General features: G+C 44.1%; 1 pseudogene; it reads left to right on the forward strand.

The window, feature by feature from the left end:
* Window positions 1–1,493: 1,493 nt before the first annotated feature.
* LOC150003705 (peptidyl-prolyl cis-trans isomerase A pseudogene) lies at window positions 1,494–2,237 on the forward strand (annotated as a pseudogene).
* Window positions 2,238–12,430: the final 10,193 nt, after the last annotated feature.

Here is a 12,430-nt window from a genome sequence, read left to right on the forward strand (position 1 = left end):
GGGACTCAGTTCTAGCCCCACGCACGACGGGCCAACAGGGAGCAGGGAGGAATTCTGCACACCCGAGGGCGGAGGACCAGGGGAGGGGAGAGGGTGAGGGGGGACTTTGCTTACCTCGGGATCAATTTGCCAATGTCTCTGCCCCAGAGTACCCAGTACCAGCCCAACTCCGCTGGGCACGTCATCCGACAGTTTGGAGAGGGTGACACCAAGTGGCCAATTCCGAAACTACACCTTACAGCCTCTGGTTTAGCGCCAGCCTGGGAATGTGCCCTCTCCCCTGGAAGCTGTGGTTTTGAGCAAGGCGGTGAATCTTTCTGGATCCGTTTTCTCACCTGTAAAACGGAGATGCTGCTGCTTACCTGGCAGAGCGGAGGTGAGGATTTAATGAGGTAACCTGCGGAAATCATACTAGTTGCATAACTTCAGGGGGCGCCCTTCATGAAATTGTGTAACCCAGCAAGCACCTCGAAACCCGAGGCTCTCCTGATCACCAGTCTCTCAGACTTCTACTTTCCTTATCGCCTCCTACCCTCACCCCGCGCCCAGGGTGATTCTAAAGCAGAGTCTTCCAAAAGGTATAGACCAATGGTGTTTCACCAGATTTTAGTGGGTACAGGGCCCACTAAATAACGAACAATAACATCCCGTTTTCTTTCAATTGTTCTGATTACATCTAGGCAACTGTCTCAGTTTTATACCAATATGTCTTTTTTTTTTTAAAAAGAGAGGGGAAGGGAGGGAGAAAGATAGGGAGAGAAACATCAATGTATGGTTGCCTCTTGAGGTCCCCAACTGGGGACCTGGCCTGCAACCCAGGCATGTGCCCTGACTGGGAATGGAATCGGCAACCCTTTGGTTCGCAGGCCTGTGCTCAATCCACTGAACCACACCAGCCAGGGCCAATATGTCTTTAATGCCTTTCTAACACTCACCTATCTCCCTCTTGAACAAAAAAATAGAGTGAACTTCAGACTTGGAAACTTCAGAAGACAAAGCTATTTGGCCACAATTTTATAAAGTTAAATGTTTTTATAATATTTATTTTTGTACCCATTTCCTATTGAGGACAAGTGGTGCTGGTTTTCCACTTACGATAGACTTGGTAGGTGGTCAATATTTATCAGTCCTTTCTACTGGCATTTCCCTGGTGACTCTCTACTGATGACAGGCTTGGCAGTGTAGCATCCTTGGACCAAGCGAATGTGAGCCAAGCTTCCGAGCAGGAGCTCTGGGAGCCAGCATGTGGTTCTGCCGTTTGCCCTTTTCTTCCTACTGGGAGAAGGGCCTGCCCCAGAGGTGGGCTATTTCTTCAGCCTGAATCCAAGAGTTAAAAGGACGCACGGGCCAGAAATAAACCTTCGTTTTTAACAGCCCACTGGGGATCCTGGGGTTGTTTGTTACTGCAGTGAAACCTAGCCTGAGTTGACTGATACAGTAGAGATAAAACGTTTCCTTTAAAAATAAAAACACTTGCGCCTTGCAGACGCCGCCGCCGCCGCCCCAGATATTCCCGCATCCAGCCATGGTCAACCCCACCGTGTTCTTCGACATCGCTGCCGACGGCGAGCCCTTGGGCCGCGTCTCCTTCGAGCTGTTTGCAGACAAAGTCCCAAAGACGGCAGAAAACTTTCGTGTTCTGAGCACCGGGGAGAAAGGATTTGGTTATAAAGGTTCCTGCTTTCACAGAATTATTCCGGGATTTATGTGCCAGGGTGGGGACTTCACACGCCACAATGGCACAGGCGGCAAGTCCATCTACGGGGAGAAATTCGATGATGAGAATTTCATCCTGAAGCACACAGGTCCTGGCATCTTGTCCATGGCAAATGCTGGACCCAACATAAACGGTTCCCAGTTCTTCATCTGCACGGCCAAGACCGAGTGGCTGGATGGCAAGCATGTGGTCTTCGGCCAGGTGAAAGATGGCATGGGTGTTGTGACAGCCATGGAGCGCTATGGGTCCAGGAATGGCAAGACCAGCAAGAAGATCACCATTACTGACTGTGGACAACTCTAATACATTTGACGTGGGTTTTATTTTAACCACCAGACCATTCCTTCTGTAGCTCAGGAGAGCACCCCTTCACCCCTCTCTGCTTGGAAATGTTCTGTAATCTTCGTGCTCTCGCCGCAGTTCATTGGGTTCCATATTTTCCTTACCCCTTCCAAGTCTAGCTGGATTGCAGAGTTAAGTTTATGATTATGAAATAAAAACTAATCAACAATTGTCAAAAAATAAATAAATAAAAATAAAAACACTTAAGTAAAATAAATGTGTTTTTTAAAGAAAAATATTGTGCATAAAATGGTGCAGAAAGTAGGGGACATGCATAATGAAGACACTGATTGGAGGAGTGAAGTTTGGGAAACACTGGTGCAGGGTTTGTTGGGTTTTTTTTTGTTTGTTTTTTTAATTTTTATTTATTGAGAGAGAGAGAGAGAGAGAGAGAGAGAGAGAGAGAGAGAGAGAGAGAGAGAGAGAAACATCGATCTGTTGTTCCACTTATTTATGTATTCACTGGTTGATTCCTGTGTGTGCCCTGACCAGGGATCGAACCTGCAACCTTTGCATATTGGGACAACACTCCAACCAACATAGCTACCCACCCAGGGCCTGGTGCAGGGTTTTAAATGTGGAATTGTTACTCCAGGTTGCAGGTGGCACCACTCAAACTCACATTTCAAACTCTCCAGTCTGCCTCCCACCAGGTAGCCAGAAGGAGCTTTCTAAAGTGCAGATCTGATCAGGTTCCTGCCCTGCTCTAACATCTTTGATGACACCCTGTTGCCTTCAGGATAATCCCCATTCTTCATCACCTAACAGGCCTGTCATACTCTGTCCCCTCATCTCCAGCTTTTCTTCCTCTCCCTCTCTCTGCTCTAGCCATGCTGATTTCCTTGTTATTCTTCAAACATGGCAAGCATGCTATTGCTTCAGGTAGGAATGTGGCAGTTCCCTCGCTCCCTCGGGTCCCTGCTTAAATATTCCTTCCTCATAGAGTTCTTCCCACACCATCATATATAAAATAACAACCCCCCACTTTTCTATTCCCCCTTATCCTGTTTCTTCCTCCATAATGCCTATTGTCCCCTGACCGTATTACATATTTATTCACTGTCTGCATTCTTGGTTAGAATGTTAGCTCCTTGAAGGCAAGGATTTTGTCTGGTTTTCTTCTTCACTGCTATAGTCTTGGTGCCTAGAACCCTGCCTAGAATACAGTAGGTGCTCAGGAAGTATTTGCTGAATGAAGGAATGAACAAATGATAGCAAAAGGAGACACCAGCAGCGCTAGACGCAAGTTATGCTAGCATCAAGGGCCGCTGATAAAGAACTCGCTCCCAATGGTTCAGAACTGAGTTTCATTGGCTACCTCAGATCACGTATCTCTCCCTGAATCAATCACTGCGGCCAGGAGAACAAAAGACACTGATTGACCAGGCTTAAGTCACAGGCCCGTGGGTAAACTCAAAAGTAAGGTAAGCCTCATCGAAGCCATATATGGACTGAGAGCAAGGCAGGAGTGTTCTGTAGGAGAATTATGATGCTTTTAAATCAGAAAGAGGAAATGGGTGCTAGATAGGTTTAAAAAAAAAGAAAAAGAAAAAGTCATCTACCCCAAAAAGGTCAATTATTCACCTCGCTGAGTGCCTAGAACCTCATGTAGGATCAAATTGTATTCAGGTCGGGGGGAATTCTCCTAAGGCCAAAGACAGATCTAGAATATGGAGCAGGTGATTCAGGCAGTCCCTACACAACTCTATATCCATGGCGTTAAAACATTGTTGAAAGAGGTTAGAAGTTTGGAGCCAAAAGAAATGTCAGCTTTCTACCGGCAATTTCTTACATAATCAGCAAAATGTTAATCTCTCTTCTGGCACGGAGGACGACACCCTGGAGAAGAAATTTTAAAATAGCGATTGTTGGCTATAATCTATTACCGTTGATTAGTTTGAGGACCCACATGTGTTTATTGCATGACAGAACCAGAAGGCATACCGCAAACGCTATGACCAGCCAAGAGAGGCCTCCTGAAATTGGCAGTCACGGTCAGCTGAAATTCTGAAACCATATGGCATAGTGCTGTTCCTGGGAATGAGTAATCTGCTTTTGTTCCAGAAGTGAAATTCTAAACTCATTAATAATGCCTCCAGTGGTAGAGTCTGAGAGTTGTCCCTCAATGTCAGTTTTCCCCTTCTGTGATGACAGGAGCGCCAGAGAAGCACATGGCTGCTCGGAATAAAGACTACATTTCCCAGCCTCTTTTGCAGCAGGGAGGCACCATGTGACTGGGGTATAGCCAATGGGATGTGAGCAGAACAAGGGAAAATAAACATGGTGTCCAGCCTTTTGGACTTTGGGTTGGGAACAACAGGCTGCTGATGGCAGAGGAACAAGTAGGGGCCCAAGTCCCTGACAACTTCATGGGGTAAAGCCACGGCTCCCATGAGTCTTCTGTGTGAAAGAGAAACCTTTAACGAATTTCAGCCTCTTAGGCATCTGGACTCCACAGATGAAATTTATTCTAAATGATACACCCCTAAATAAATTAGTCTGGCTTGGAAATTTCCCTAAAATATATACATGGGATGAATCCTTAAACAGAAGGAAGTACACGATTTTGATTCACTTCTATCAGTTAATTCCTCCTCATCAAATAATTAATAATTAAGACTTTCTAAGGAAGATACCTGGCCCATATCTTGGCTGCTTTAACAAAACCCCTCTGGCACCTTTGACTTAAGTCCTCCAGCCTGCTAACGCTGGCTCTTACTAGCCTATAGAGAGCCTTTTAAAAATACAGATTCCCAGGCCTTGGCCAGTACATTTTGAAAAAGTGGAGTATGAGGAATTTGTCATTTTTTAAGAACACTTAGCTATCTTAACAGCTGACCTTGAACAAGTTATTTAATTTGCCAGTTTCCACCATTTCCTCATCCATAAAATGGGGACAGTAATAGCACCTGTTGGGAGGGTGACCCCTAGCATAGAGCCCAGAACTGAGATGAATATGTATTAGTTATCCTTAGACTTGTTGGTGGGAGCTTAAATGACTGTAGACTGTCTGGAGGTCAATTTGCGCTATCTACCAAGATGTACTCTTACGCACTTAAATATGTACTCTTGGACCCAGCACTATGATGACTGAAAACAGCCTGTGATTGCTCTCCCTCGACCTGCTACATGCCCAGGAATGCTCCTTGCAGCCTATAGGTACTCAACAAGCGTTTATTCAGCATCTATGCTTGAGTCAGGATAAACCAGGTTATGCTGCAGTAACAAAACCCCAAACAGCAGTGACTTGGTTCAGCAAAGGTTGATTTCTTGCTTTCGCATTTTGTTGCAGATTGAGCATTGCTTTCTGTCTTGTGGCTATGCCATCTGGAACTTGTGGTCTTGGGGCTGGACGTGGCAGGCACAGAGGCAGTTAGGTCACGTGGGATTTTCTTAAAGGCTAGGCTGGACATGGCTTACCTCCCTTTTACACATCCCATTGGGCAGGAAGGAGCCACATAGTTCCAACCTAACTGCAAGGGAGGCTGGGAAAGGCTAAGGAACGTATGGATATGGAGTAAGCACTGTCTCTGTGATATCTGCTTTGTTTAAAGGACAGTTCTAGGACCTGGGCACTCAGAGGTGAGCAAGACAAATAAGATCCCGACTGTCACCGAGCTTCCCTTGTAATTAATACATGTGGGGTCTCTAAACAAGACCCCACATGTATGTCATTTTACACTTGAGCAAAAATATCTGAAGGATGCGCTTTCAGAAATTAGGCAATTGCATCAAAGGGCGTCTGCAGTTGTCACTTTGACCAACATGGTCCAATTGCCTTCCATAGGATTGTGCCAATTTTCACCTCCGCCCACCGGGTACAAGAGTGCCTCTGTCCCCACAGCCTTGCCAGCACAGGCTGTATCAGACTTTGGGATTTGAGCCAACCTAATGGGTAAGACATGATCTCCCTGTGTACTTTTAATTTGTGTTTTTCTTATTATAAAAGAGGTTGAACATCCTTTTATATGTTTATGAGCTATTTTTATGTCCTTCTCTTTGAACTGTGTGCTCATATCCCCTGACCATTTTTCTACTGACATTAATGGAAAAGTGAACTGGCAGAACAGAATGCATATTAGCATCATTTTTGTAACTTAAAAGCAAAACATTATTTTGGCATATTTGCATAAGTAGCCCTATGTGTGCATACACATTTTCTAGAAGCAACCACGGGAAACTATTTTAGTAGAGGGATAAAATTTGGAGATGTTTTGTTACACCTGAGTGCTATTTTTTGATCCTTTCTGAATGACTTCACTTTTTAGCTATGTACAAGTGTTACTTGTATTATTTTTATAAATGTCATCAAGGGTCATCTGGCCTTCTTTCTCTCGTCTTTGTATTTTTTATATTTAAAAAACTGCAATATACAGTAATCCCTCTTTATATCGTGGTTTATTTATCGTGGCCTCACTGTATTGCAGCATTTAAAAAATATTATATTTAATTATTTATCGCGGACTTTTTGCTATATCACGGGATTTTGCGATACTATACAGTAACTACTAAAATAAATATAAGATTCCTACTTCGCAGATTTTCACCTATCATGGGGGGGGGGGTGTCTAGAACATAATACCAGTGATAAGTGAGGGATCACTGCATATCATTCTAATTTAAAAAGTTAGAAGCATATTGTATCTGCAAACACATCACTGTCAGGAATTGAAACCAGGCCCAGGATTCAGTTCAAGTCTTACACTTTATAAGTGCTCAAGAAATATTTGTTGGCGGAAAAGAAATGGAAGCTTCTCTTTAACTGGAACACCAAAGTCCCCAGATGTGAAATACCAATATTCTTTTGTTTTCAAGATGAACAAGAGAGAGATTAAAGTTAGTTGCTCTCTTGAGATTTTTTCGGTTTTTTTTGAAGGTGAGGAGGCCAGCCCCCTGTCCCATCCAGTTCAGGGCTGCAGCAGAACACTCTGAAAGGCATTGTCCTGTGACAACGCCTCTGCCCCCGTCAGTCCCGATATTGTATCTCATTGGTCGAGTTTGGGTCATGTGCCCATCTCAGCCAACCACTGTTGTCCATGGGTGGGTCACTTGTTGGGCACACCCCATCCCTCAAACCAGAGGTGTGTGTACACCCCCAAATCACTTGGACCATGAGCAATCAGTGGAAGTGTGCTTTTGCCCAGAGGAAAAGTAGAGTGCTAATATCAGAAGGAACCACAGATGCTGGAAGGAAAAACCACCTCCTGGGTCCACCACAAACACCTACTACATACAGGGCATCGTGCAAGCTGAGGGGGTGTGATGGGGAACAAGACAGACGTTCTCCCAGCCCTTAAGGAGCTGGCATCTTCGTGGGAGAGATTTTTTTTTTTTAAAGTAAACTAACAAATGTCTTAAATTGTAACCCATTCTATGAAAGACACAGACAAAAGACTGAGAAAATATTTTGAGTAAGGTGGTCAGAGAGAAGGTGACCTTTAAACGGAGACACAAACGATGAGAAGGAACAATCAGAAGCCACAGGAGAAAAATTCAAGTTGGGTTCCTACTTCACACCCAAACCAGGGCAAAGTCCAAACAGGCCATAGATGGAAACGTCTAAGAGGAAACCACAAATGTAAATAGTGAAATAAAACTGGTATAAGCCTTTTATACGTCCCAGCTGTAAAAGACCTTTTAATAGGGAAGCAAACCCCAAATGTCCTAAAATGAAAGACAGATAAATCTGACCATGTAAAAATGTTAAACATAGTCTTTACGGCTAAAAATAACCTTACTAAATTAAAATGCTAAAAGACAGATTGGACTAATTTGAGCCCCTCACGAAAGGTTAATTTACCTAATATGCAAAGTGTCCTGACAAGTCGATAAGAAAAAGAGCAACTCAGTGTGAAAATGGGAAAAAGAATACATATTCACAGAGAAAAAAACAACAAATGACTTTTAAGCATATGAAAAGATGCTCAATTTCACACTTGGTAAGAGAAATGAGATATCACAGCCCCCCTGCCCCTGCTCCATCAGATGAACAAAAATCCCAGTTTGATGACCCGCTACATTGGTGAAGGTACTGGAAAATGAACGCTCTCATGCATTGTTAGCGTGACTAGAAACTGAGGTACTGCCACAGAAAGACTTTGGTAATACTCATTAGATTCAATGAAAAATTAATATAAAATGCTTTTAGGAGTTTATCCTACGGGCTAGTTCATACATCTGCTAAATGACATATACACAGTTATCCCTTGTGACATTGTTTTTAATCGGAGGAAACAATGCTTATTGATAAAGGACTAGATAAGTGACAGTCTATTTATACAATGAAATACTATTTAGTGGTATAAAAGGAGGCAGCTGTGTGTGAACTGGTAAGTAAAGCCCATTCCAGAACCTTCTAAGCAAAACAAAAACAATGTGCATAGTCATGTGTGTAACATGCACTCATTTGTAACATTGTAAGGGGGAATGGAGAGGAAAAGAATACATATTTGTATTTACTTAAAATATCCTAGAAGGATAGGCAAGGGACTAATAACCAGATGCTAGAGGGAGCAGCATATGCAAAAGGCCTCGAGGTTTAAAAAAAAAGGGGGGGGGGTGCATTCCAAAGCCTAAGAGGGTGGCTGGGAAGGACAGCATGCAACAGGTGGTGGCCAGATGCTACAGAGCCTTGCAGACCACCATTTAGGAGTCTGGTCTTGAGCCCAAGTGCAGTGGGAAGACATTCAAAAGAAGAACATGATTTGATTCACATTTTAAGAGCATCTTGCTGCCACTTGGAGGAATGATTGGAGGAAAGCCAGATGGAAACAGGGAAACCAATTAGGAGTCTGGACACTTATCTAAGGGCTGGACCAGGAGGTGTCAGTGGAGATGGTGAGAAGACAGGTTTAAAGGAGAGTTTGAAACCGGAATGCGTGGGTTGGAGGTAGCAGTGAGACGGAGGGAAGACAGGAGGCTGATTTCTGGCTGGTGTGCTGTGTGGGTGGTGATGGGGTTGACTGAGCTGGGAAGACTAGGGCCAGGGGCCCAGGCATGGCTAGGACGAGGGCGCGCTCCAGGGTAGGGCACGTTAACTTTGAGAGGTCGATAAAACATCTGAGTGGCAAGAACATGCGGGCAGTTGGGTGCTTGAGCCTGCAGTTTGGGAAGCCAGTAAGAACCGAGATGCTTACAGAGAGGAACGAAGATGCTGCCTGGGTCCCAAATCGGGGCCCCTGCCTACCCCATAGAAGCGCAAAACATGTTCACGAATGTTCATAGCAGCTTTATTCAAAATAGACCAAAACTTTGAATTGTCCACGTGTTCTGCAATAGCAGAATTGAAGTTTTTTGATAGCTGGCTAGCTATAGATAGATGATAGACAGATAGTTAGATAGATAGATAGGTGGTATATGCTAAAATAATGAAGAGAAGTGAGCTAATAAACACACAACATGAATGATTCTCAAAAACATTATAAAGAAACCAGAAACCAAGGAATGCGTACTGTGTTATTCCACTTACATAGAGTTCTAGAATTGGCAAGACTAACTTCTGGTGATAAAAATGACAATAGGGGTTACGTCAAGTGGGGGAGAGGGAGGGAATAGACTGCAAAGGAAACAGGGGAATTTGGGGGGCGGGGAGCGGTGGAAACGTTTAACATGAAAGACGGACCAGCACCAATAAACTGTAAAAGGAATCCGAGAACAAACCAAGATATGCAGGGAGCAGGTGAAAAGGCATCCAGGCAGGAGACTGGAGACCAGGATTTGCATCCTGGCTTTGTCGTTCCCAGCGGGGCTGCCCCATATACGCATAGTTGTGCAAGTTGTGGACCGTCTAACGCTAGGGGGCGCCCTTCATTCTGAGGTCTCTAAACGGTGCCCCGAGGGTTGGCTGTACAGTGCATCCCTGTATGGGGGACTCAGGTCCACAGTTTTTCCCTGGAAAGGAACCATCACAGAACTTCACACTGGGGGCTCCTGGAAGGCAGACAACCATCTTGGTAGTTTTCCTAGCCGCCAAGTCTAGCATAAGCCTGTTAAATTGGCTCTCAGTAAACGTTTGTTGATTAAATAAGTGAATCAACAAGTGAATGAGTAAATGAGGGAGTGAATACATATCCAGTGATTTACAGCGTCCATGGCATTTCCGCAGCCCTCACAGTATCACAGTAAGTAGGCAGCATCCCGGAGCGGCCATGGATCCAGGCTCTGGAGGCTGACCGCCTACTTCAGATCCCTCTGAGCCTCTGTTCCTCATCTATAAAATAGAAGGAAAACGATGATGGCTGCCTACAAGGGCTGTTGTGAGCATTCACTGAGATGCACAAAAAGCACTAGACATGGGCCTGGCCAAGTCTATCAGTTAGAATTAGATTTGGCTATATAGAACAGAAAACCCAAGTAAGTGACTTAAGTAAGAAAGACGTTCTCTCCTCCTCATCCCCCATGTCATGTGCTTAAGAAGTCAAAAGGCATGGCATCTAGGGTTGGAATAATGAATACACAGACGTCGGGGTCCTAGGCTTCTTTTTGCTCCTTCATCCTCAAAGATGACCTCATAAATGAAAGTGGCTGTCAGCACACCAGACATCTGTCCACATTCCAGGCTGGAATAAGGAGGAAATGAAGAGGCACAAAAGGTGTGCACCTGCCAGTTATCAGCCCCACCCAGCAACATCTGCTTGCTTCTTATTGGCCACTCCTAGCTGCAAGGGGGGCAGACCAGATCAGGGTCTGTTAATAATAAGGAACACAATATTGGGAGGGCAGCCAGCATCTCTGCCACATGAGGGCGCAATAAATACTAGCTGTTGTTATTGTTCTCTCCATTTTAGAGAGGAGGAAATAAGCTTAAATAAATTAGGTAATTTGCCCAAAGTTTTATTCAATTCATTCAATAAATGTAAACTGTGTACCTACTATGTGCTGGTCCCTTAGGATTCAACTGCTGAATGAGACATAGGCTCTTCTCTCAAGGACATGAAATCAAGTCATTTCAAAGGGCATAGCAGGAGCACTGAGAGAACACACATAAGGTGGCTCTATGGCTGGGGTGAGAGCATGGAGCTGGGGTCAGGGAGGGCTTCCTGGAAGAGGTGAACATCAGGATAATAACTATACTTACTTCATAGGGTTGTGGAGAAGATTAAATGAGACATGGTAGTGACAAGCTCAGCACAGTACCTGGCAACACAGTGAGTGCTCAAATTACAGGGAGGTCTTACAGGACTATTAGTATTATCACCACCACCACCATCATCGTCATTAGTAGTTTATTAGTATCTTTCTCACTTTGCAGAAATAAAAATGGCCACTTCTCAACTTTAGAATATTTTGCAAATAAAATTATCTTCAAAGGGTGCGGGCCTCCAATACGTATTTAAAAAGCAGAACAACAGGAAACAAAAATTACTCATTCCCCGTTGAATCCAGGCCAGAAACTGAATTTGGGAATGATAAGCTCATACCTTCTCAGGAAGAGCTGGATTTTAAAAGCTGGCATCTTAAGGTTTTTATCTTATGCACTTAGTTGCCAGCCTCTCTACTCAATAATAAGAAGGAAAGACCTAGGGTTTAAAAATTAAATAAAATATAAAAAACTTTCTTTAACATCAAGAGATTTGGGTTCCTCTGAAAAAGGCAAGAACTGCTGCTAATTCACATTCTATGACCCCAAGAGAAACCAAGTTTCCTGGAAGAACAAAAGGCAAGGCAGGATCTGTTTAAAAGCAAACTCAGAATGATACCAAATTATGTGGGGGCCACAGGCAGCCTTGAAACTGAACCTCAGAAGTAGCATCTGTCCCCTGGATATTTTGGGAGTGTCCCCAGCAGAGCATGGCAGCCGCCAAGGGCCTGTTTGTACATCTTCTCCAAGGGCACACCTAAAGAATGCCTCATCCGGCCTCCTCTTGACCCTCCCCGGGCCCCAGAGCTGTGTCAGCAGCAGTATAAATGGGACAGAAATAAAGGGAGATATTTAAACACCCAGAAATCATCTTCTAATTTAGGAACCAAACTGCCAGATATTCTTCTCCCATAATGGCTTGAGTTGGGAATTTGGATTTTGAACCTCTTCTCTTGCTGAGCCACTAAAATGTCTTCATGTATTAATAGAAGGCAAGTGAGTGGCTTTGGGGACAAGGGACTGTTGGTCATATATTGAAACCATCTGAGGCCCTCCCTGGGCCTTTGTTTACACTGTACTTCCACTGGGGCTTATAATTGCCTTATCATCACTGGTCTTGTTGCAATGATTATTAAGCACTTTAATAACTTGCATAAGAAGGGTGCAATCCTTTAATTATGGTCCTCCCTGCGTCCTTGTCAGAGACAAGTTGGAATTGTTCTCCCTGTTTGTCACAAAAGAAAATGAAGGCCTGGATAAGTGAACAAGTTCAGGGTCAAAAATTAGTCAGC

The sequence above is a fragment of the Furipterus horrens genome, unplaced genomic scaffold, assembly GCF_987537825.1.
Source record: "Furipterus horrens unplaced genomic scaffold, mFurHor1.1.pri manual_scaffold_8, whole genome shotgun sequence".
NCBI lineage: Eukaryota > Metazoa > Chordata > Mammalia > Chiroptera > Furipteridae > Furipterus > Furipterus horrens.